The sequence below is a fragment of the Triturus cristatus genome, chromosome 9 (assembly GCF_964204655.1).
Source record: "Triturus cristatus chromosome 9, aTriCri1.1, whole genome shotgun sequence".
Lineage (NCBI taxonomy): Eukaryota > Metazoa > Chordata > Amphibia > Caudata > Salamandridae > Triturus > Triturus cristatus.
Genome location: NC_140592.1, coordinates 1,286,155,788 through 1,286,182,863, shown reverse-complemented (window position 1 = coordinate 1,286,182,863; position 27,076 = coordinate 1,286,155,788). Strand labels below are relative to the sequence as shown.

At 48.4% G+C, this 27,076-nt stretch overlaps 1 pseudogene across 1 annotated transcript in view; it reads left to right on the top strand.

The window, feature by feature from the left end:
- The window catches only part of LOC146799783 (putative N-acetylated-alpha-linked acidic dipeptidase), a 348,737-nt pseudogene that overhangs the window by 200,463 nt on the left and 121,198 nt on the right, over window positions 1–27,076 (top strand). Inside the window, exon 10 of the transcript XR_014968969.1 lies at window positions 10,145–10,227. The product of XR_014968969.1 is annotated as a putative N-acetylated-alpha-linked acidic dipeptidase (transcript). The remainder of the gene's footprint in view (window positions 1–10,144; window positions 10,228–27,076) is intronic.

Below are 27,076 nucleotides of genomic sequence, written 5' to 3'. Positions count from 1 at the left end.
CGGTCAAGACGGGTTTGGGTACACAAATCCGGTCTGCACTGTTTCAGCAGTGTATCTGTACTGTTTAGCAGTATATCTAGTATATCAAGTATATAAATTCAGAATAATTCAGTTAAATGTCGAGTATTATGTTTTAGTGATTAAGTTTTTCTTAGATCATCGTCATCATCACCGTTGCTCATTTTAAATGTTAAATGTTAAATGTATTGATACGTCCTGCATATTGTGGTATGAATGACTGTTCATTATTGTGTGTTATTGTATTAAGTTTGTTCAAAATCAAGTAGCAGACCAGTTCTCAATATGCCGCTCTTTTCGAAATTAAGACAGATCACAACTAGAAAAGGGGTACTCAAAGAAGCTGTTCCTATTCCTCCTAGGGACACTCCAGGGTACTTCATGTATCATAAACACGGCCTAGACGCTATATTATTTCTCGATTTATGGGTAGACTACACTAAGGAATTACCAGAAAGTCAGAGGTGGCCCGCAACTGGGACCTGGGATGCAGAGTGCATCGTGAAAGTAGAGGAAGAATTATGGAAAAAGAAAGCTAGACAATCACAGAAAGATGCCATTGAATTATGGCGTAAAGAATCGTATAGACGAACAGAAAAAGCACGTAGACAGGAAGAGAAGAGTAAAGAGAATTCAAATAAAGTTCAAGAAAATCTACTAATTGAAGAAGGTACACGAGTAAAATCAGAACAAGTAGACAGACAAAGACATGCCCTTATGAAGGGTATGTATCCCCTTCTGGCCGAGGGATTACCTAAGGCTACTGCGGGGATACCAAAAGACTTGCCACCCCCATTATTTCCAATAAAGGTACATCCTAAGGGGCATCCTAGAACCGCAGAAGATGTTTTTCTTTCCTCATATTTAGATGACGCAGCTCCCGAGTATGCTAACCCCGCCCCACATAGACCGTTGGCCGGGGAGGTTCAACGCCAAGATCCTGTATCCTTACAGCATCAAATCCTGACACAAGTCCCGGCAAGCACGTCCGTTTCCACATCTGTTCCTACAGCTACTTCTATAGCTGTGTTGTCCACACCTATAGTTGCTGTATCGCGTTCTACGAATCCTTTCACGCCCGATACTCCAGACGGGGCTACCGGAGGTGCTACCAATATTTTTTCTACGCCACCCAGAATAAATAAACTTACCTTTCAAGAGTCAGCACATCCACGTACCCCCAAACTCATAAATGCCCGCACGCTTAAGGAACTTCTAGTAGATTGTAGATATGACCCTGTGCCCGGCAAAGAGGACAAAATGATTCTGGCATCATTACGTATCAGACGAGCCGCGGTGTATTTAGGGAAGTTACCAGGAATGACTATGCATCTAGATAAAATATATCATTATGTCCAAACAGGGCGAGACTCTGAATGTATTAACAGAGCTATGGAATACCAGAAAGTGGAGATACAGGGGGAACTGTTACGTTTCCTCATAAATTGCGTAATCAGAAATCAAGACCGATCGGGGGTAGATCCGGAAATAATGCAAACTCTTACCAGATGGAGCCAGAATATATCAGAAGGGAGACATGATAGACAAAAATGTATAATAGCCATGTGCAGAAAGATCCGTAAAGAAATAGAACGCCTACACGAAGAAAGATTAACGGTAGACCAGTTTGAACAAAACGAGGAGGAAGAAGGATCAGGACTGTCCACAGGACAGTCAGAAACCATAGCCTATGTAGGTAGAGGAAGATCTTGTAATAGTACTAGATATTTTACTGACCCGATACGTCCGATATGTCCAGATAATAACAGGAATTTCCAAACACCTATAATAAATATGAGATCCCCCGAGCATTCGTTCCAAGCCGCTGACAAATTACTGCGAGAACGAAGGGGTTATCATTTTCTCGACTCTATGGATGAACAAGAATTAGCCAGGTCAGCCGTTCATTGGATTGACAGTCCCAGAAAATATGGTGATGATACAGTAGCACACACATTTTTGAACCTCACCCCAGATGAACAGCGTTTAGCTGGGATTTATATGATTCAACAACTTCTTATACTATATAAAAGCCAACATTCAGATCCTGGTCCCTTACCTGATATATTGACTGAATTACTCACGAATAAATGGAAAGGTTCAGGTACTAAGTTGATTAAGGAAATACTAGAATCTAGAAAACAGTACATTCTTTTTGTATGTCCAGAACATGTTTCATTGCCCATCAAGGAAAGACCGATGTATTACATGGACAGACAGAATCCCTTACGAGAAGTACACCCAATAAAGGGCGAAGATAATCAGTTTAAACGTGTATATGTATATACGCCCATATCGAAAATAGAATTGTTAGAAATGAAGAAAGTGGTACCCAGTCATGACAAAGACCCAGCGGGTTTCCACCGAGAAATTAAAGATATGTTACTCATGGGAGAGTATACCTATCCCGACATTATGACAATATTAAAGGTATTAATGCCCGCTGGCATTTATGAAAAACTCAAGGAAAAAGAGTGGGAGGTAGGAGACCAAAAGATAGAGTGGACAGCATTAGAAAATGAAGAAAAGGCCCGAGGTCCAGGTTCGGGGCTTGGGGACAAAACTAAAGCACTACCAGGTTTACTAGTACAGGTACTGCCACGTTTATTAACTACGAAAAAGGAAGACTGGGGTGCAATTTCAGCCTGTAAACAAAAGCAAGATGAAGACACTAGTGATTTCTATGCCCGATTCGAAAAATGTTTTGGTATAAATAGTGGTATAAAAGCAAGTAGCGAGTCATACCCACATCTGTTTGTGACAAAATTAGTTGAAAATTCTTTGCCCCAAGTGAAGAATAGAGTATTAAAATTCGAGAGTACATGGCAAGGTAATACCCCATCACAAATGTTACAAATGTTACAGTATCATTACAATAGAATTAGAGAGGAACAAGAACATGAACAAAGACGCATGAAAGACACAAAGATGAAAATGCTAGTCTCTCAGACAGTTCCAGCTGAAGGACATAAAAAGGGTACGACACATTCCGGTGATTCAGCAGGACCTGTAAAAGGGACATGCAACTATTGTAAAAGGCCAGGTCATTACGTACACGATTGTCCAGTTTTAAAACATAATATCGCTATAGGTAATACAAAAGAAAGACCACGGCCACCCAGACAGGATCAGAATGAACAAGGAGCACCGCAGCATGCACAGGCCATGCCAGCTCCACAACAGTCTATACAGTTTGTGCCAGCCGCACCAGCATTGCCGGCTGCTGCCACACAAACCACGACACGACAGCTGTACCAGACCGCACAGTATGACTATCCTGATTATCAACGATACGCATGAACCAGCCTAGAGAGGGAAGTTGACTTACCCCTTATCGAGGTCCCTGTAGACCAAGAAGGACCTTATGTACATAGTGAATTATTAGGCCAAGATAGAAAATTTTTACTCGATACAGGGGCAAGTCGAACAACCATAAAACGTAGTGAAGTTCCAGGGGCACCCCTCTCAGGCTCACAGAATATTTCCCTTGGTTTTTCAGGAAAACCTATTGTTAATGAAGTATCACAGCCTCTTCCACTTACGATAGGACCCTTGACCAGAACTACAGATTTATTGCTTACTAAATCATGTCCAGAAAACTTGTTAGGAATAAAAACACTGAAAGCTCTAGGAGCTATAATATGTTGTTCTCCGGAAGGAGTAAGATTGTTTTTACGTGATTTCAAAGGTCATTATGTGTCTCGAGATATGGATTCCCGACTGCAGACTTTACCGACACATCTATGGGCACAAGGCCCTACAGATGTTGGTTGCATGAACATTACACCATATCGAGTCACACTAAAGGCAGGAGTGGTACTACCACGAATGCGACAATACAAGTTACCCCCAGATGCTGTAATGGCTTTACTGCAAATCATTGACGAACTTATTGGCCAAGGAGTGGTTGTGGAGACCGACTCCAATGTATGTAATTCACCGATAATTCCGATTCTTAAACGAACTGATCCAAAGGCTCCCCCAGTATATCGATTGGTAATTGATCTGCGCGAATTAAATAAATGTATTGTACCACAATACCCCGTAGTTCCAGACATCTCTTCATTACTGACAGCTATTGATTCCGAAGCAACATTCTTTACTGTAATTGATCTCAAGAATGCCTTTTTCAGCGTCCCAATAGATCCGGAAAGCCAATATTTGTTCGGATTTAGTTTAAATGGACGTAGCTTTAAATTCACACGCGCACCTCAAGGATTTACAGAAAGCCCCAGCATCTATAGCCAAGCACTGAAACGAGAACTCGACAGTATCCACATGCCAGTCAACACTGCTTTGCTTCAATATGTCGATGATCTGCTGATCACCGCCCGAAGCGAACCTGAATGTGAAAAAGCATCACTGACGGTTTTACAATTTCTAGCCGAAAAGGGGCACAAGGTGTCCCCTTCTAAGCTGCAATTCTGTGTCCAGCGAGTTATTTACCTTGGTCACTCGCTGTCCAAGGAGGGAAGGCAGCTTACACCCGACCGCATTCAGTTAATAGATAACATGCCAATACCCAAGACACAAAAGGAGGTGCGGGCTTTCATAGGCCTCACTTCATATTGTAGGCAGTGGATCCCTCAGTATGCATTTCTAGCAAAACCACTCATTCAATTAACAACACAGGAGGCAGCCACATCGACTGTTCTCCCTTGGACTCAGGAACACACACTAGCTTTTGAAAGCCTAAAGAAAGCTTTATGTCAAGCACCTGTTTTAGCAACACCATGTTACAGAAAACATTTTACACTCTTTGTTACAGAACGAGAAGGTACTGCCTTGTCAGTACTCACACAGGAACAAGCAGGATCACACAAACCGTGTGCTTATTTTTCTAGTACATTAGATCCCGTAGCTCAGGCTCTGCCTGCGTGCCTGAAATCAGTGGCAGCGACAGCTTTAGCAATCAGACAAAGCGATGCCATAGTGTTAGGACATCCATTGACAGTACAAGTACCACACGCAGTAGAGGTTCTTGTGAATCGAACGCAAACACAACACTTGACTATAGCACGACTTACAGGGTATGAACTAACATTGTTTCAGCCACATATAGAAATCAGACGTTGTAACACATTGAATCCTGCCACACTTTTACCTGTAAATGGAACAGACCCATTAGCCCATGATTGTATTGATGTTATTACAATAACGACGAAACCCAGACAAGACTTGACAGATGTCCCATTGTCAGATCCAGACCTGACGTTGTATGTAGATGGTTCATGTATGAGAACAAGTACAGGAGAGTTAGTGGCCGCTTACGCAGTCACAACAGACACTGAAATTATTGAAACCAAGTGTATAAATACCTTGTCCGCTCAAGCAGCAGAGCTCGTCGCTCTGACACAAGCCTGTATTCAAGCCACAAATAAAAAAGTCAACATATACACTGATTCACGTTATGCATTCGGAGTTGTACATGACTTCGGCGTGCTGTGGCGAGAGAGAGGTTATTTAACTTCTCACGGTGCCCACATTCAGCACGGACCCCTCATTCATGCCTTATTAGATGCAATACATTTGCCCATTGCAATATCGATTATGAAATGTAAAGCTCATACGAAAATTACTGATATCATTTCTCAAGGCAATGATCTAGCTGACAGAACAGCTAAACAGACTGCTCAAACTCAAACATCCGACATGACAAAGACAATAGTCCAGACACCAACACATTGCATGATGGTTAAGGATCCCGCTCTTGATGTAATTGACATACAGACACATGCTACTCCAGACGAAATAAGGAAATGGACTGAATTAGGAGGGATCCAAACGGATCAAGGATGGATGACGAAGGAAAAATCTGTGTGGTTCCTTCCTGATTCAATGGTCCAAGTCATTATTAACACTGTCCATAGTCCAGCGCATCTAGGAGAGAAAGCTATGCTAGACAGCATTCAACATATTTGGTTCAACAAGCATTTACGAGCAGCAGCGAAACACAAAGTTCGTACCTGTATGATATGTTGTCAGTTCAACCCAGGAAAAATCATTCCCGTAGAGCAGGGTGGATTTCAGCCCCCTGATCACCCTTTTGAAGTCCTCCAGATGGATTATATCCAGATGGAACGATGTCGAGGATTCAAATATGTTCTCGTAGTTGTCTGTGCTCTTTCCCGTTGGACCGAAGCGTACCCGGTATCAGATTACACTGCCCCGACTACTGCCAAGCAGCTAGTTTGAGAATTCTTCCCACGATACGGTTTACCACGTGCTGTCTACTCAGATAACGGCCAGCCGTTCTCATCCGAATTAATGAAACACGTTTCACTTTTGCTAGGATATCAGTGGAAGTTTCATTGTGTCCGACACCCCGAGGCAGCAGGTCTCGTGGAACGACATAATCAAACTTTGAAAATCAGACTGTCCAAAATATGCAGGGAGAAAGGTGTCGACTGGGTAGTAGCATTACCAGTTGCACTCTTTTACATGAGAATGGTAGCACACTCTCGAACAGGGCTATCCCCGTATGAGGTGATCTTTGGCAGACCACCAAATATGTGGGGGACGCCTATACCACGTAAAATAACTGATATTGACTGTAATATGCTGACAGATTATTTGGCTTCCTTGATGTCTGCACTACAATCTTGTCGTTCACAGGTAGCTGCAGCTTTTCCTAACAACACTGAAGTGAAACCCCATGACGTAATTCCGGGGGATCTCGTTTTCGTGAGGAATTTTGATCGAAAGACTCAGCTGGAACCTAGGTGGCGGTCACCTCAGCTCGTGTTATTAACGACGAGGACAGCCGTGAAGATCGAGGGTCGAAAAGGCTGGATTCATTCAAGTCATATCAAGAAATTTTATGGACTACCATCAGATATAAAAACTACACCTTGTGTGTCTTCACCCATTGACTCAAAACTTCCTTTTGTTGAAAAGAGTAATGCCGAACATTATAAACTAAAGCTCAGGTCCAATCAGTCAAGCAATTTGATTGTTTAAGTCCTCTCCGAGGTGAAGCGGTTGAATTGTCTCTGACATGTATCCCTTGGACCTGAATAGAGAATACACCCGAAAAATGCTGAAACGACAGGCGTACTGTAAATCACTGCGTAGTCATTGTACAGTGACGTTATTAATTTCGTTTTTCCTTAGTCTTTTAATAATTACTGCAAGTATATTGTTGCACATATGTTATCCTATTTCTAGACATGTTTATAATATTACTGCTGAACATTCTTTTAGTGAATTACCTCCGCATGAATTGTCATACAGATTTGCGCTGCGCAATAACACTTTTATTAGTATGTTACATCATTCCCATCAGGTTAGCAATGCTACAAATTGTTGGATATGTGGCCGACTCCCTCCCTATCAGAACTATAAAGGAATTCTACCTCTTTTTCCATATCCGTTCACACATAACGGCTCCTGTGGAGCATGGTTTAGTTTAATTAATTCCCAAGATTCGAACTCTGCAGTTTATCAAGACAATGGGGTATGGGGAAATCTGAACTTAGTTTTACTTAAAGTCTGCCACCCCAACAAGGAGGGACTTCCCAAAGGAACAGGAACTGATCTAGAAAATGAAGTATATGGATTAGGTAATTTTACGCTTAATCTCCTGATCTTGAATGTCGAATCCGAAGCTAATCCAAGTTTGCCCGCCATGTCAGTCTTTCCAGTAAAAGGTGAATTATGTGTAAGAAAGAATGGTTCCATACATATGGGCCATAGTAGATGCACCACTGTAATAGAGTTCAGTGATCAAGGCAAGTCTACATTTAGAGCTTCCCGCCATTCCTATTTTATATGTGGTCAGACGGCATATGTACGTTTGCCTCTAGATTGGGATGGTACTTGCTACATTGGATTCCTTTTGCCACCTGTTTTCCTAGCTCCTCCTGATTATCACAGAAATACTCATTTAGTACACAATAGAGAAAGGAGAGATCTCCCAATAGTCGACTACACTGAAACAGCATGGGAAAAATACACAGATTTCAATAAAGGTCTCTTTCCCTATATAGGTACCGTTACTAATAGTAAGCTGATACGTAGATTGACTAGAACCCTTGAAGCAGTAGTGAACGAAACTATTTCCGCCTTAGGCAATTTAACAGAAGAGCAGTCTGCTATGCGGATTGTTGCGCTTCAAAATCGTCTTGTCCTTGACGTCATCCTGGCCGATAGGGGCGGAGCTTGTAGGGTCATCGGATCAAGCTGTTGCATTTTCATACCAGAAAATTCGCCATCTGTATATAAAGCTATAACGCACCTTCATAAGATTGTAAGCCAGATACACCAGAATCCAGGCACCTGGACTTGGTCCGGTTGGTTTTGGAGCGTGTTATCAGCCTGGGGATGGAGAGTCCTATCCTTCCTAGGTATTGGCTTTCTCATACTATTCAGTTGCTGCTTATGCCTGCAATGTGGACCAGCGATTTGTGGTCTGTGTGCCACATCGTGCATTCCACATCAAGATTTTCATTCAAGATCCCGGAAGAAGAAAGAAGAACAAATGATGCTATATGAACAAATCAATGGATTAATGAAGATTGATATCTCTTGACGGGCAAGTAGGGGACAAGGAGGGAATGTGGAAATATGGATTTTTCTGGTCAGTTATGTCCCCTATCTTGGACCCCAACGGTTCTATGTGCATGTTACAAGTACATGTATGTTTCCTCCAGTTCCAGTTATGAAGACGCAAATACATGTGCGTCCACCGTTAACATGTCCTCTTTCAGATCCGCCATGAATGGGCCGGATATTCCATTCCTAAGTACGAAAGGCCACCGCCTTTATATGGTTCACTTATGCCATTTTACAGTCCAGGCAAGTAGGCCCTGATTCTGTCATCAAGCTTTTCTTGCTTTCTGTCTCTGAAGCTCCAGTCCGAGCCTGCATCTGTGACCATGAACTTTGTCTCATCCTCTGCGCGGCTCTCGATGTCTGACATCAGCTTGCTGCCTGCCAAGAACTGTATTTCACCTTCGAAAATTATCTGCTCCGCTCCCTGCCCAATGCATTCCTGTCTAGTAGCTTAAGTAAACATTCTGCCAGCTACTGAGCAAAGGCCCGGCTTCTCTGTCTTTATGCAAGTAATTCATAGCCCTGTTACCATGGAAGATTCCTGCCCTCGCATCTAGTGTAGACACTTAGACGCTTGTACACGCACTAACAGTCAGTATAGTTAGTATAGAATAAGATTCTACTCCAAGAAGGCCTCTCTTTTGGATAACATAGTTCTTTAAACATAGGATGTTAGATATGATTTGGGATTAGGTTGACTTGACCCTCCAGACATTTGTCGCCACATGAAGAGCTAAATGTCAAGTCCCCTTCACCCCCTAGCGGCACGTCAATCACACGTCATGCTGCTGCGCGCGCATTTCTGCCAAGTATTTCTGCTGACATTGCGAAATTCTTTCATGTAACCACCCTCTTATGACATCACATCTGATGACGTTCTTTAGACACACCCAGTTACGCCTATCTTTGCCACGTATGAATATATTATCTCCACTATCAATTGTTACGCCTCTTGTATTTGCTTCACTGTAATGCTTATTGTATAAAAGTAATTGATTGTCAATAACGTATGTACTTCACTTCCTGAACCTTCGTGGTGATGGAACCTGGAGCAACCGATTATAATCGACCATTGGAATAAAGCCCATTCCGAACCTCTAATACCACGGATTCTGCCTCTTATTTACTGAGCTATTTTATTATGTTTCTGTATCAAATTAAGTCCCGGTAATTAAATTATTTACCACACTCTCTCCCTTCATCTCCCCAGCTCTCTCCTCTCTTTATGTCTCCTCAGAGCTCTCCTCACTCTCTCCCTTTATCTCCCCAGCTCTCTCCTCACTCTATCTCTTTATGTCTCCTCGGAGCTCTCCTCACTCTCTCCATCTTCCCATCTCTCCTCACTCTCCCACTGCCTCCGATCTCTTTCCTCTCTCTTTCCTCTCTCTCTATCTCCCCAGCTCTCTCCTCACTCTATCTCTTTATGTCTCCTCAGAGCTCTCCTCACTCTCTCCCTTTATCTCCCCAGCTCTCTCCTCACTCTATCTCTTTATGTCTCCTCAGAGCTCTCCTCACTCTCTCCCTTCATCTCCCCATCTCTATTTCTCCTAACTCCCTCTCTATCTCTCCCCAGGTTGGAGGCCACGTCGATCCATACTGTTCTGTAGCTGGGGCGCGGAAGAGTATAACCTCATTGGCTCATCAGAGTGGGTTGAGGTAGGTGTGTCGCATCGTGTTGCATCATTTATCTAACACTTAACACTCCTATGTGGGGCGCTGAAGCTCTTGCCCACATGAGCAGTACAGTAAGCTGTGTAGGGTGTGTGGTTAGGTGGATGTGGTTTTTGTTTTGATCCTATGTGGGAAGTGTTTCCATGCTGTGTGTGATGACCACCGAGGTGCAGTTGCGGGACGCAGGCCGTAGCAGTGTTTTGAGTGAGGAAGTGTGAGACACAGACGCACAGTTTTGATGGTTTTCAGTTTGCTGGTAGCTGTGAACTGCTCTGCGGGACCCTTCATGGCCTTTCGTAGGATATAGTCTGCTGAGTTGGCTACTGCACTGGGTTGTCCAATCTGAGAATTGTGCACAGTTGTGGTCGCGTGCTGGAATGTTTGAAGGGACAGAGAAGCATCCCATATTGGAATGTCTTTGTGAGCCGTAAAGAAGCAGTCAGATTCTATGCGTATGTGGAACCTGCAATCGTGGACGATCTTAAAGTCCTTCTGATTGTCCAGTGACGTGTGACGGATCTCTTTGGATTTCCATGCCTGTTCATTTGGTGAGGGCTTGTTGATTTGCTGTGCAGTGCTGCTGGTGCAGCCCGGTATGTCTTATGTGAGTTTCATAGGTATAAGTTGTAATTAGATGCTGATCACTGTGTATTATGATTTTATTGTTATTGTGAGCGATAACTGTTACATATACAAGTACAGAACTATACAATGCCCTTTTTAGTTTACACGCATGATGGAAGCAGTTTGCTGGTTGAGATCTTTACACTCCGGGGGTTGTAAGCTGAGGATTGTGAACTGTTTTGTGGGCTGTGTTGCCAGGACGTGGGTGATGCCGTTATGGAAGTGGCCATGTGTTCAACTGACTTCAGAAGTGTATACGGTCCCGAGTGCTTCCAGCGCTGGCTGGTAGTGAGTTCCAGAGCGTTGTGGCTTGTATGGACTTTGTGTTTTCATTGTGTAGAAGGCAGTCTTTGTGACGTTGTTAGTATGCAGTATAAAGGATAGGTCTGAATCAATGGTTACTCCTTGGTTTCTTACTTCTCTTGATATGGGAGGGACTTAAAGGTCCTTAGGCCCTGTTGTAGTGAGCTGGTACTTTTGCTATTTTCCGCAGGCCATACTCTCTGTGTTTGCATGTGTCATTGGCTATCCATCATCCATGCATTTATGGCACGTAGGCAGTCATTGAGTTGTGAGTTGTAGAGCTCTTTGGTGCGATCCATTTTTAAAATGATTTGGGTGTCATCTGCATAGTACCAGGTGAGGTTATGTGATTTAATCAGATTTTGTACAGGGGTTAGGCTGATGTTGAATAATAGAGGAGATATGATGGATCCCTGAGGGACACCACAGTGTTGTGTGCGAGGCGATGATGTGAAAGAAGGTAGGTAGACAACACTTTGGCAGTCTGTGAGCACTTTCAGAGACTCCTAGACTGTTGATCCTTTGCAGTAGTGTGTGGTGATAGACAGTTTCAAATGCAGGTGATAAATCCAGAAGTTACAAGGCGGCTTCTCCATGTTTGTCCACTGTGAGTCTTAGGTCATCCCCGGTGGATACGATGGCTGATTCTGTGCCTGGTCTGAAGCCGGACTCTTGGTCTGACATTAAGCCATCATTTTCTATGAAGTTGGAGAACTGGGTAAACACTGCTCTATCAAAATGTTCCCCAAGAATGGTCTACCTGAGATGGGCTTGTCGTTTGCTGCGTCTGATGGTTTTCTTTTGAGGATACCCTGATGTATAAGGTTTTCAGCTCCGTTGGGAATGAACCTAAGTCCTCTGACTTGAGGAGGGGTCTGGCCGCCCCCCCCTGCACAGGTTGAGCGAAAGACACCTCTGAAGGTTCTCGGTGGCGCTGGGTCTGAAGGTGATCCCGATGATCTGACTGCCATGAGGATATCGAGGGAATCTTTTTGTGGCAATGGATTGAAAGTTTGCGTTGATGGATGATTGCTGGTTTCTCTTTCCGTGGTTGTTAAATATTGTATAGTTGTGGTGTTGTCTGCTTTTTCCATCAAGTAATTTTCAATCTTTTAATTTTTTTTAGATCAATTAATTGGAGGTTTTGTCACACAAGTCTTGTGATTGTGGTGTTTCTGTGTTTAGGCACTCTGGATTGTGGAATTCTGTTAGAATTTTACGAAGTTCTTTAGTAGGGCAGTCTGCTCCAGTTACACGCGTGGAGTAGCGGTGCCTTTATGTAGTTACGGTGGCTCTTTTTTAGGCTCTGTTATAGCTCCTGTTAGAAATTGGGTTGTTGGTTGAGTGGAGTTTGAGCCCTAGGCAAGCAACTGCCAAAATCATAGTCAGGGTAAGAGGTAGGCAAACCTTAAATTAACCTGTGCTCACCCTCTAATAGTTTGGCACAGAGCAGTCAGGCTAAACTTAGAGGCAATGTGTAAAGTATTTGTGGGACACTTCAAACAGTTAAACTGTGAAAACACCACACAAAAAGATTCCACAACAGGTCAGAAGAATAGAGCTTAATTGAATAAATAAAACAAGATCAAAATGACAAAAATTCAATAAGTAGAACTTGAGAAATTGATTTATAAAGTTTAAAATGAAAAATAGCACCTAGAAGCAAAAAGCACTATTGGGGATATCCGTCAATCTAGACTAGGACAAAGTCAAAAGTTCAGGCTGATTGTGATGGAGTGCAGGCCCGCTACAGGGACCCAGTTAGACCACCTGAACCAAAGTACCTTAAACCTGGTTGTGGAGCGACGCATTGGATCCGCGTCAAAGATGCGTCACACAGCAGAGGCAATGGTCAGTTACAAGATGCGATGAGACTGTGATGTGGGGTCCTGATGCGTCGAGAACCCTGTCGACGGGGCTGGCAATGTGAAGGCTGGCCTTGAGTTTGCGAGACGCATTGGAGAGGAAGCATCAGCTCCAATGGGTGATGAAGGTGTGATACGGAGGTTCGTCGTCGTCATTGTCGAAGTTGCCTACGACGAGGGATGCGAGGCTCTTATGCCAGGAAAAGTGTTGCGCAGTGGCGGTTCTGAAGGCGATGCGTCGGTCCCAAGAAGCGGGATGCAGTGGCGATGCGAGTCTATTGCAGAGGGTCCAATACATGCAAAAGTGACAATGCTTGAAGATCTGCCCCTCACTGCTGACCAGTGCTAAGTCTATGTGCTGTCTCCTCTTAACATGGTGACGGTGTATACACAATTGGAATATTTAATGTTCTTGTAGGTCCCTTGTACAGTGGTACACATATACCCAGGGCTTGTAAATTAGATGCTAATAGTGGGTGTGCAGCTCCGATTGTGCCACTTATACACGTAGGGACATATTTACAAGGAAGTAATGCAGCGCAGTGCCGCAAACCATTGGGCTGCACTGCGTTACTTTAGGGGCAAAGGAAAACGCAAAGGAAAAAGTCATATTTACAACAGTATCCCTGAGCTCTCCCCTGCGCTGGCGCACAATTGGCTGCCATGCGCCAATGCAGACACCCTTGCACCAAGGTGCAAGGGTGCCTGCGCTGCGGGGATGATTGTTTTTGTGCAGGAATGAACACCTTCCTGCACAAAAAGAATCTTGAGAGGTGTTTTCCTCTTTCTATGTGTCCTGCAGAATGTAGCACGCATAGAAAAAGGAAAAAACAAGGAGAAATAAAAGTATTTCACCTTGTTGAGCCTCATTACTCCTCCCCTGGGGAGGCGTAGTATTGTGGCTCATTCCCAGGCTTACGAAACATTGTAAATCTGGGAATGCTGCAGAATCCATGTGTGTTTCGTGGGATCACCTAGAGCAACACCCATGGAACGCCCCTTTCATGTCACCCTACCAGGGGCCAAGGGAAGAAGCAGACGGATTCCTAACCCTGCAAAGACCTCTTTGGGTTCCTCTATGAGCGTCAAGAATGAACTCCCCGTGTTGAATGAACATTTAGAGTGCGATGGCTTAGCGGGATCCTACCCTAGGTCATAGAGTGCGATGGCAGAGTGGGATCCTACCCTAGGTCATAGAGCGATGGCAGAGTGGGATCCTACCCTAGGTCATAGAGTGCAATGGCAGAGTGGGATCCTACCCTAGGTCATAGAGTGCGATGGCAGAGTGGGATCCTACCCTAGGTCATAGAGTGCGATGGCAGAGCGGGATCCTACCCTAGGTCAATCAGTGCGATGGCAGAGTGGGATCCTACCCTAGGTCATAGAGTGCGATGGCAGAGTGGGATCCTACCCTAGGTCATAGAGTGCGATGGCAGAGTGGGATCCTACCCTAGGTCATAGAGTGCGATGGCAGAGCGGGATCCTACCCTAGGTCAATCAGTGCGATGGCAGAGTGGGATCCTACCCTAGGTCATAGAGTGCGATGGCAGAGTGGGATCCTACCCTAGGTCATAGAGTGAGATGGCAGAGTGGGATCCTACCTAGGTCATACAGCGCGATGGCAGAGCGGGATCCTACCTAGGTCATAGAGTGCGATGGCAGAGCGGGATCCTACCCTAGGTCATAGAGTGCGATGGCAGAGTGGGATCCTACCCTAGGTCATAGAGCGATGGCAGAGTGGGATCCTACCCTAGGTCAATCAGTGCGATGGCAGAGTGGGATCCTACCCTAGGTCATAGAGTGCGATGGCAGAGCGGGACCCTACCCTAGGTCATAGAGTGCAATGGCAGAGCGGCATACTACCCTAGGTCATAGAGAGCGATGGCAGAGTGGGATCCTACCCCAGGTCATAGAGTGCGATGGCAGAGTGGGATCCTACCCTAGGTCATAGAGCGCGATGGCAGAGTGGGATCCTACCCTAGGTCAGAGAGAGCGATGGCAGAGTAGGATCTTACCCTAGGTCAGAGAGTGAGATGGCAGAGTGGGATCCTACCTTAGGTCATAGAGTGCGATGGCAGAGTGGGATCCTACCCTAGGTCATAGAGCGATGGCAGAGTGGGATCCTACCCTAGGTCATAGAGTGCGATGGCAGAGTGGGATCCTACCCTAGGTCATAGAGTGCGATGGCAGAGTGGGATCCTACCCTAGGTCATAGAGTGCGATGGCAGAGCGGGATCCTACCCTAGGTCAATCAGTGCGATGGCAGAGTGGGATCCTACCCTAGGTCATAGAGTGCGATGGCAGAGTGGGATCCTACCCTAGGTCATAGAGTGCGATGGCAGAGTGGGATCCTACCCTAGGTCATAGAGTGCAATGGCAGAGTGGGATCCTACCTAGGTCATACAGCGCGATGGCAGAGCGGGATCCTACCTAGGTCATAGAGTGCGATGGCAGAGCGGGATCCTACCCTAGGTCATAGAGTGCGATGGCAGAGTGGGATCCTACCCTAGGTCATAGAGCGATGGCAGAGTGGGATCCTACCCTAGGTCAATCAGTGCGATGGCAGAGTGGGATCCTACCCTAGGTCATAGAGCGCGATGGCAGAGTGGGATCCTACCCTAGGTCAGAGAGAGCGATGGCAGAGTAGGATCTTACCCTAGGTCAGAGAGTGAGATGGCAGAGTGGGATCCTACCTTAGGTCAGAGAGAGCGATGGCAGAGTAGGATCTTACCCTAGGTCATAGAGTGCGATGGCAGAGTGGGATCTTCCCCTAGGTCAGAGAGTGCGATGGCAGAGTAGGATCTTACCCTAGGTCATAGAGTACGATGGCAGAGTGGGATCCTACCCTAGGTCATACAGTGCGATGGCAGAGTGGGATCCTACCCTAGGTCATAGAGTGCGATGGCAGAGCGGGATCCTACCCAGGGTCATAGAGTGCGATGACAGAGTGGATCCTACCCTAGGTCATAGAGTGCGATGGCAGAGCGGGATCCTACCCTAGGTCATACAGTGCGATGGCAGAGTGGGATCCTACCCTAGGTCATAGAGTGCGATGGCAGACTGGATCCTACCCTAGGTCATAAAGTGCGATGGCAGAGTGGGATCCTACCTAGGTCATAGAGTGCGATGGCAGAGCGGGATCCTACCCTAGGTCATAGAGTGCGATGGCAGAGCGGGATCCTACCCTAGGTCATACAGTGCGATGGCAGAGTGGGATCCTGCCCTAGGTCATACAGTGCGATGGCAGAGTGGGATCCTACCCTAGGTCATAGAGTGCGATGGCAGACTGGATCCTACCCTAGGTCATAAAGTGCGATGGCAGAGTGGATCCTACCCCAGGTCATAGAGTGCGATGGCAGAGTGGGATCCTACCCTAGGTCAATCACTGCGATGGCAGAGTGGAATCCTACCCTAGGTCATAGAGTGCGATGGCAGAGTGGGATCCTACCCTAGGTCATAGAGTGCAATGGCAGAGCGGGATCCTACCCTAGGTCATAGAGCGCGATGGCAGAGTGGGATCCTACCCTAGGTCAGAGAGAGCGATGGCAGAGCGGGATCCTTCCCTAGGTCAGAGAGTGAGATGGCAGAGTGGCATCCTACCCTAGGTCGTAGAGTGCGATGGCAGAGTGGGATCCTACCTTAGGTCATAGAGTGCGATGGCAGAGTGGGATCCTACCCTAGGTCATAGAGCGCGATGGCAGAGTGGGATCCTACCCTATGTCACAGAGCGCAATGGCAGAGTGGGATCCTACCCTATGTCACAGAGTGCGATGGCAGAGTGGGATCCTACCTTAGGTCATAGAGTGCGATGGCAGAGTGGGATCCTACCCTAGGTCATAGAGCGCGATGGCAGAGCGGGATCCTACCCTATGTCACAGAGCGCAATGGCAGAGTGGGATCCTACCCTATGTCACAGAGCGCGATGGCAGAGTGGGATCCTACCCCAGGTCATAGAGTGCGATGGCAGAGTGGGATCCTACCCCAGGTCATAGAGTGCGATGGCAGAGTGGGATGCTACCTTAGGTCATAGAGTGCGATGGCAGAGTGGGATCCTACCCTAGGTCATGCAGTGCGATGGCAGAGCGGGATCCTACCTTAGGTCATAGAGTGCGATGGCAGAGTGGGATCTTACCCTAGGTCAGAGAGTGAGATGGCAGAGTGGGATCCTACCCTAGGTCGTAGAGTGCGATGGCAGAGTGGGATCCTACCTTAGGTCATAGAGTGCGATGGCAGAGTGGGATCCTACCCTAGGTCATACAGTGCGATGGCAGAGCGGGATCCTACCTTAGGTCATAGAGTGCGATGGCAGAGTGGGATCCTACCCTAGGTCATACAGTGCGATGGCAGAGTGGGATCCTACCCTAGGTCATAGAGTGCGATGGCAGAGTAGGATCTTACCCTAGGTCATAGAGTACGATGGCAGAGTGGGATCCTACCCTAGGTCAGAGAGTGAGATGGCAGAGTAGGATCCTACCCTAGGTCGTAGAGTGCGATGGCAGAGTGGGATCCTACCCTAGGTCATACAGTGCGATGGCAGAGCGGGATCCTACCTTAGGTCATAGAGTGCGATGGCAGAGTGGGATCCTACCCTAGGTCATACAGTGCGATGGCAGAGTGGGATCCTACCCTAGGTCGTAGAGTGCGATGGCAGAGTGGGATCCTAACCTAGGTCATACAGTGCGATGGCAGAGCGGGATCCTACCCTAGGTCATAGACTGCGATGGCAGAGTGGGATCCTACCCTAGGTCATAAAGTGCGATGGCAGAGTGGGATCCTACCCTAGGTCACAGAGCGCGATGGCAGAGTGGGATCCTACCCTAAGTCATAGAGTGCGATGGCAGAGTGGGATCCTACCCTAGGTCACAGAGCGCGATGGCAGAGTGGGATCCTACCCTAGGTCAGAGAGTGCGATGGCAGAGTGGGATCCTACCCTAGGTCATAGAGTGCGATGGCAGAGTGGGATCCTACCCTAGGTCATAGAGAGCGAAGGCAGAGCGGATACTACCCTAGGTCATAGAGCGATGGCAGAGTGGGATCCTACCCTATGTCACAGAGCGCGATGGCAGAGTGGGATCCTACCCTAGGTCAGAGAGTGCGATGGCAGAGTGGGATCCTACCCTAGGTCATAGAGTGCGATGGCAGAGTGGGATCTTACCCTAGGTCATAGAGAGCGAAGGCAGAGCGGATACTACCCTAGGTCATAGAGCGATGGCAGAGTGGGATCCTACCCTATGTCACAGAGCGCGATGGCAGAGTGGGATCCTACCCCAGGTCATAGAGTGCGATGGCAGAGTGGGATCCTACCCCAGGTCATAGAGTGCAATGGCAGAGTGGGATCCTACCCCAGGTCATAGAGTGCGATGGCAGAGTGGGATCCTACCTTAGGTCATAGAGTGCGATGACAGAGTGGGATCCTGCCTTAGGTCATAGAGTGCGATGGCAGAGCGGGATCCTACCCTAGGTCATACAGTGCGATGGCAGAGTGGGATCCTACCCTAGGTCATAGAGTGCGATGGCAGAGCGGGATCCTACCCCAGGTCACAGAGCGCGATGGCAGAGCGGGATCCTACCCTAGGTCATACAGTGCGATGGCAGAGTGGGATCCTACCCCAGGTCATAGAGTGCGATGGCAGAGTGGGATCCTACCCCAGGTCATAGAGTGCGATGGCAGAGTGGGATCCTACCCCAGGTCATAGAGTGCGATGGCAGAGTGGGATCCTACCCCAGGTCATAGAGTGCGATGGCAGAGTGGGATCCTACCCCAGGTCATAGAGTGCGATGGCAGAGTGGGATCCTACCCCAGGTCATAGAGTGCGATGGCAGAGCGGGATCCCACCCTAGGTCATACAGTGGGTGCATGCGTGCTGGATGTAAAAAAATTAAAAATACGCTATGAATTTGCACCTCAGTTACCAAGCCTTGGCTAAATATTTTGCCACCAAGATACAGATAAACATCTAATTATGGCATTGTACGTTATATCGCTCCATTAGGCCCCCGGATCGAAGACCACAGCACTAGCCAGGTGGGAATCGAAATTTGGTAAACAGCAGTCCCCCAAGGATTGGCAGGATATATTTGAACAGGGCATGCGGCTAGCAGCACAGCTGGCCCTCACCTCCCATTAATTATCCTTGTGTAACCGAACGGGGATGGCCATAATATCCATTGGCAAGGCCATGGCCTTCAGCACCAGCCACAGCTTGTTCTGTGGGACCAGGTCAAAGGCAGATTTCAAATCGACGAAGGCCACAAAGAGGCGTTCTCTGCCTATTTGCACCAATTTCCAGCATATTATAAGAAATCGAGGGACCCGGTCTACGCTGCTGGTTCTCTTTCTGAAGTCAGCCTGCATTGGCGGGAGTACGTTATTCTCAGTGATCCAGTCAAAGACTGAATCCAGAACCAGCCGGCAACACACCTTTTGTGTGGAGTCTATTATGCTTGTAGGCCTGTAGTTTGTCAGTGAGAATTTGCTTCCCTTCTTGTATGTGGGCACAACCACGGCCTTCTTCCAAGAAGTTGAAATCGGGTCCCAGTGCTTTGCCTTGTGTAATGGCATTACGGGTCAGGTCGACATCACTTCGATCGAACGCAAGGGCATCTTGATGAATGTCCTATTCTGTTAAATCTCGGCTATTAAGGGAGTCTAGTGGACTCACTGAGTATCAGCTCAGAAAGTGTTGGAAACAAGCAGTCGGGGATACATAATTAGACAGTTCTTGGGTCATTCCTGGCCTCCCTGAGACGCAAGTGTACAAAATTTGCGAGTCTTGGGCTGCTCATGAACTAAGCATTTCCCTCCATCTGCTGTCATCCCAGTCCCTTGTTGCCTTTAGCTGGTTTCCTTCTAGGCCTTGCACGATACTTTTATCAGACCTAGATTGTTTGACATGACTGCTGCCCCTGGCTGCCTTTGCGCTTGTCAACAGGCCTTATTGAACCACCAACAGCTTGATTGCTCTAGCTGGTGTGTCTAGTAGTCTGGGATAAGGGAGCTAAAAAGATAAAACTTGCATGAATGCTGCTTGCCTCCTGGATGTTGGTGTTTGTGGCCAGAGTGGAATAGAGTTTGTGGTGGCCTTTACAAGATCCAAAGTGATAATAGACACTACATCACAACACGCTGCGACGTAGAGCCATTTAAGATTGCGCTTATTATTGGATTGCTGAAGCTGCTCCCCTGGAGTACGTGACAAATGGACCACTAATGTGTCGTCCCTTAATGGATAGCACTGGAGGCACAGAGGGTTGTGGTCGCACTCTAGTCTAGGGGTAACTGCATGTCAACCACCTTGGGCCACAGCCTTAAATCGATAAATATATCATCAATGCAGCTCTCCTGGTTAGGCTTGTTATATGTATCGGCCCCTTTGCTGTCCGCTTTTGTTCTCTCATTGGCGGCCCTCAATCCATGCTCAAATGATCAGGACTTCAGCTTGAGTCCATCTTTTTACAGGAGGTAGGTCAAGTTGGGGGACACCCCATGACTCGTCCTCCTCCTGAGATGGGTCCATTGTAATCTACCAGCTTGAATGTTGTATTGAAGTCTCCAGTGATTACTACCTTATGGGTATTTGATATGTTTCTCCCAGGATATCAAGTGTTTCAGACCTTTTACCACTTCTCATCCATCTAGCATATATGTTGTAACACAAATTCATTTTTCACTTCTGTGAGGCCTAGTCCTCTCACAGGTTAACATTTGGGAATTCCTTAATACACTTTTAAGCTGTAATTCCTGATTAGAAAGAAGTAGTTGGGTCGTAGAATGGTAAAGACAAATCCTCTTTACTGGTAAAGTTAGATTTGACATTAATATTATAGAAATGACACTTTTAGAAAGTGGACATTTCTCTGCTCTTACAGCTCTGTGTGCCTGCAGCCGGTCTCCAATACACGTCTGGCGTGGGGGACAGCTACACTTTGTGCATTCCCTCTAGACAACCACAAACACAGAAAGGTTAGGTGTGTCTATGTACTCATCTGCATTCTGATGGCCCTTCCTGGGCTGGAAGGGAGGGAGGAACTGACACTTACACCCGAATAGGCAGTGTCTTGTCCCCACACAAAGGGAAGGTAACCCCATACAGTTAGTCTGGAGCCAGGGCTAAGAAAAAGTGTATTCTGTGCACTTCAAAGACCCTTCTTTGAAGTCACCCCCACATTGAAAGGCACAACTGGGTATAAGTACTGGGGCTCTGACCCCACCAAACCAGTCACTTCTGGACCTACAGCTGGACTCTATCAGAAGAACTGCTGCGCTGCATCAAGGACTGACCCTCTGCTGGACTGCTGACCAGGGAGGCCTGCTTTTCTCTTGCGTTGCCCTGCTGCCTGCTGCGCTGCATCAAGGACTGACACTCTGCTGGACTGCTGACCAGGGAGGCCTGCTTTTCTCTTGCGTTGCCCTGCTGCCTGCTGTGCTGCATCAAGGACTGACCCTCTGCTGGACTGCTGACCAGGGAGGCCTGCTTTTCTCTTGCGTTGCCCTGCTGCCTGCTGCGCTGCATCAAGGACTGACCCTCTGATGGACTGCTGACCAGGGAGGCCTGCTTTTCTCTTGCGTTGCCCTGCTGCCTGCGGCGCTGCATCAAGGACTGACCCTCTGCTGGACTGCTGACTAGGGAGGCCTGCTTTTCTCTTGCGTTGCCCTGCTGCCTGCTGCGTTGCATCAAGGACTGACCCTCTGCTGGACTGCTGACCAGGGAGGCCTGCTTTTCTCTTGCGTTGCCCTGCTGCCTGCTGTGCTGCATCAAGGACTGACACTCTGCTGGACTGCTGACCAGGGAGGCCTGCTTTTCTCTTGCGTTGCCCTGCTGCCTGCGGCGCTGCATCAAGGACTGACACTCTGCTGGACTACTGACTAGGGAGGCCTGCTCTTCTCTTGCGTTGCCCTGCTGCCTGCTGCGCTGCATCAAGGACTGACACTCTGCTGGACTGCTGACTAGGGAGGCCTGCTTTTCTCTTGCGTTGCCCTGCTGCCTGCGGCGCTGCATCAAGGACTGACCCTCTGCTGGACTGCTGACCAGGGAGGCCTGCTTTTCTCTTGCGTTGCCCTGCTGCCTGCTACGCTGCATCAAGGACTGACCCTCTGCTGGACTGCTGACCAGGGAGGCCTGCTTTTCTCTTGCGTTGCCCCGCTGCCTGCGGCGCTGCATCAAGGACTGACACTGCTGGACTGCTGACCAGGGAGGCCTGCTTTTCTCTTGCGTTGCCCTGCTGCCTGCTGCGCTGCATCAAGGACTGACCCTCTGCTGGACTGCTGACCAGGGAGGCCTGCTTTTCTCTTGCGTTGCCCTGCTGCCTGCGGCGCTGCATCAAGGACTGACACTCTGCTGGACTGCTGACCAGGGAGGCCTGCTTTTCTCTTGCGTTGCCCTGCTGCCTGCTGCGCTGCATCAAGGACTGACCCTCTGCTGGACTGCTGACTAGGGAGGCCTGCTTTTCTCTTGCGTTGCCCTGCTGCCTGCTGCACTGCATCAAGGACTGACCCTCTGCTGGACTGCTGACCAGGGAGGCCTGCTTTTCTCTTGCGTTGCCCCGCTGCCTGCGGCGCTGCATCAAGGACTGACACTGCTGGACTGCTGACCAGGGAGGCCTGCTTTTCTCTTGCGTTGCCCTGCTGCCTGCTGCGCTGCATCAAGGACTGACCCTCTGCTGGACTGCTGACCAGGGAGGCCTGCTTTTCTCTTGCGTTGCCCTGCTGCCTGCTGCGCTGCATCAAGGACTGACCTTCTGCTGGACTGCTGACCAGGGAGGCCTGCTTTTCTCTTGCGTTGCCCTGCTGCCTGCGGCGCTGCATCAAGGACTGACCCTCTGCTGGACTGCTGACCAGGGAGGCCTGCTTTTCTCTTGCGTTGCCCTGCTGCCTGCTGCGCTGCATCAAGGACTGACCCTCTGCTGGACTGCTGACCAGGGAGGCCTGCTTTTCTCTTGCGTTGCCCTGCTGTCTGCTGCGCTGCATCAAGGACTGACCCTCTGCTGGACTGCTGGCTAGGGAGGCCTGCTTTTCTCTTGCGTTGCCCTGCTGCCTGCGGCGCTGCATCAAGGACTGACACTGCTGGACTGCTGACCAGGGAGGCCTGCTTTTCTCTTGCGTTGCCCTGCTGCCTGCTGCGCTGCATCAAGGACTGACCCTCTGCTGGACTGCTGACCAGGGAGGCCTGCTTTTCTCTTGTGTTGCCCTGCTGCCTGCGGCGCTGCATCAAGGACTGACCCTCTGCTGGACTGCTGACTAGGGAGGCCTGCTTTTCTCTTGTGTTGCCCTGCTGCCTGCGGCGCTGCATCAAGGACTGACCCTCTGCTGGACTGCTGACCAGGGAGGCCTGCTTTTCTCTTGCGTTGCCCTGCTGCCTGCTGCGCTGCATCAAGGACTGACCCTCTGCTGGACTGCTGACCAGGGAGGCCTGCTTTTCTCTTGCGTTGCCCTGCTGCCTGCGGCGCTGCATTAAGGACTGACCCTCTGCTGGACTGCTGACCAGGGAGGCCTGCTTTTCTCTTGCGTTGCCCTGCTGCCTGCGGCGCTGCATCAAGGACTGACCCTCTGCTGGACTGCTGACCAGGGAGGCCTGCTTTTCTCTTGCGTTGCCCTGCTGCCTGCGGCGCTGCATCAAGGACTGACACTGCTGGACTGCTGACCAGGGAGGCCTGCTTTTCTCTTGCGTTGCCCTGCTGCCTGCGGCGCTGCATCAAGGACTGACACTGCTGGACTGCTGACCAGGGAGGCCTGCTTTTCTCTTGCGTTGCCCTGCTGCCTGCTGCGCTGCATCAAGGACTGACCCTCTGCTGGACTGCTGACCAGGGAGGCCTGCTTTTCTCTTGCGTTGCCCTGCTGCCTGCTGCGCTGCATCAAGGACTGACCCTCTGCTGGACTGCTGACCAGGGAGGCCTGCTTTTCTCTTGCGTTGCCCTGCTGCCTGCTGCGCTGCATCAAGGACTGACCCTCTGCTGGACTGCTGACCAGGGAGGCCTGCTTTTCTCTTGCGTTGCCCTGCTGCCTGCGGCGCTGCATCAAGGACTGACCCTCTGCTGGACTGCTGACCAGGGAGGCCTGCTTTTCTCTTGCGTTGCCCTGCTGCCTGCGGCGCTGCATCAAGGACTGACCCTCTGCTAGACTGCTGACTAGGGAGGCCTGCTTTTCTCTTGCGTTGCCCTGCTGCCTGCGGCGCTGCATCAAGGACTGACCCTCTGCTAGACTGCTGACTAGGGAGGCCTGCTTTCCTCTTGCGTTGCCCTGCTGCCTGCGGCGCTGCATCAAGGACTGACACTGCTGGACTGCTGACTAGGGAGGCCTGCTTTTCTCTTGCGTTGCCCTGCTGCCTGCGGCGCTGCATCAAGGACTGACCCTCTGCTAGACTGCTGACTAGGGAGGCCTGCTTTCCTCTTGCGTTGCCCTGCTGCCTGCGGCGCTGCATCAAGGACTGACACTGCTGACTAGGGAGGCCTGCTTTCCTCTTGCGTTGCCCTGCTGCCTGCTGCGCTCTGACCCTGCTGAGGGTGAGCTGGACTCTGCCTTGCATTGAAGTGATCTCCAAGGGCTTGTTGACTTGCCTCCTGTTGCTTGAGACTCAGGGATATCAACGTCACGACCCCGGCTCCTGTGCCTGTTTCACTGAAGTGAACCCAGATACTTCCATCAAAGAAATCAGCTCATCTCCAGTCTGCGTGTAGCCGAACTGGTGCATAGACCCTGTTGCAAGAGTAGAATCGCCTCATCATTCTCAGAACTAACACATCGCCTTGAGAGCCCAAGGCATCAGAACCGTGCATCTTCGCCGCACCAGTTTGGAGTCTTTTTGTGGTGTTTTCTTTGTATTACTGTATGTGTATGTTACACAAATACTTTACACATGGGGGCATGTGTACAAGCCCCTATCACCATCATAACGTCACTTTCAGTGACCTTGTGGTGGCGATAGGGGCCTCGCCTTATTTAAAAGGCAGTGTTAAGCCACTTAAAGTGGTTTAACGCTGCCTTATAAACATTCCCTCCTTAAACACTACGCTTAGCGTGAAAGGGGTGGGCAATGGGTGTTGTGGTGGGCGTTCGACACCAACACCCATTGATTTTGCTGCTGCCTCATATTTACAAGGGCAGCGTAAATAGGAGGCAGCGCCAAAATTAAGACCAGGAAAAAGCTGGTCTTAAGTTGGTGAAACGAGGAGAAATGCTTTATATATCCTCGTTTTTGCTTTTTCAATGTGTGCGGCCTTGTGCAACACACATGGAAAAAGCTAAATGCCTTGGATTGTTTATCTGTAGGAAGGTGTCCCTTCCTGCACATAAACAGTCCGTGAAAAGAACTGACATTTTGTAACTTCCATGGTGCAGCCTTGCGTTTCTGAAGTGGCGGAGTGCGGCGTTAAGTCAAGGAGGCTATCGGCACGCTCCGCCACTTCCTTGTACATATGCCCCATTGTGTTTTTAAATTTTTTTTTTATCCTCATATGACCTCTGTAGCTTAAGTAATCTCTCTGTCTAATCCACCCCTGCTGCTCGTTGCTTGGGGGTCCAGTCTTAGCCGATGTTCTTGCGGGAACCACCCGCACAACACACCATGAGCTGAACAAGAAGTATAATCATTGGACACTAGGTAGCAATCAAATGAGGGTCTAACAGATTCCAAAATAACCCAAGTTCAGTTCTTTCTCTGTATACATTAACCTTCTGATCTGAACCCCTAAAGTATCTCAGAGAGTTCCACCAGGCTGTCCAAGTGGGGGAAGCCGCCGGACGCCCTAACTTACAAATCTCCCTCCTTGCCAGAAGGAGCAAATAAAACACCAATTTATTCTTCACCCCCGTGAGGTCCAGCGCCCCGTCGGGCATCAATACTTTGCCAAACAAGATAACAGAAGGGCTTACCTCCGTCTCAATGCCCAGGGCGTACGACAGAGTCTTACCCACGTTGCCCCAGAACTCCTGAATCAGGGGATATCATCCGCCTTCTGGGCACCACATCTCATGCACTTTGCTTCTCCATTGCCCTTAATTGTGGAAAGTTTTAGTGGGGACTAGTATATCCTATGGAGCGTAAAAAAGTGTTTTCTCCTTAGTGCAGCAGATGTAATCAACGGGTAAAGTGTGTCTAAAGATACTTGCCATAGATTTTTCAGCTCCTCACTCGGCAAGCACTTCTCCCAGACCAAAGGTGGATGTTCCAGCATCCTATCGGCTGCAGCAAGGAGATGATTCTACCACTGAGCTACTTCCTTCCTTTTCGGGTTCAAATCTTATAACTCGTCTTCCATGGAATTGTCCTCCAGGGAAAGCCAGTGTTGACTCTTCCAGCGTGATGACCTTTGATAGTTCTTAAACCTAGAGAGCGCGCCGCGAGTAAGATTCCTCCACAAATCCCAGGAAAAACATTTGCTACCGTCCATAATTTCCTTCCAGTGTGCAACGCCGGCATCTTTCAACGGCTGAACTAGAGCGTCTAAAAGGCACTCTGGTGTTCCTGGAGAGTCCCACACAGGTGCCCATTCACTGTAAAAGGACAATCCCAGACAGACCCGGCAATCCGGCCATAACTTAGCCGCCGCATACAGAATCTTGAGCCGGACCTTTTTAAAGAATTTAGGAGCACCAAACCTATACATAAAGCCTTCCTCAGCCAGGTCTAGCAGCTTAGCTTTAAACATGCTGCCAATGAGCGAGCTGTCTGGCCTAAGAAGTAACATCCCACAATTCCTTAATTGATACGCCCAGCAGTAGAGCTGAAGATCCGGTGAGCTCATACCACAGTGCAAGAGTTTACGCCTTAGTTTCTTCCAGGACAACCTGATCCCTTTGCCTGCCCAGATAAAAGAAGAAATCTTGTCCTGTATTTTAAGTAATCCACCCTTATGGAATCCCAAAGCAATGTTATTAAAGAGGTAAGCATACTTGGGAAGGACACACATTTTAATCAAGTTGACCCGCCCAAAATGGGATAGCCGGATGTTCTACCACCTTTTCAATAGTACATCCACCTCCTTGGAGACTCTCTCTAAGTTCATTTTGGGGATGTCTCTAAGATCCTGAGTTATTGTTACTCCAA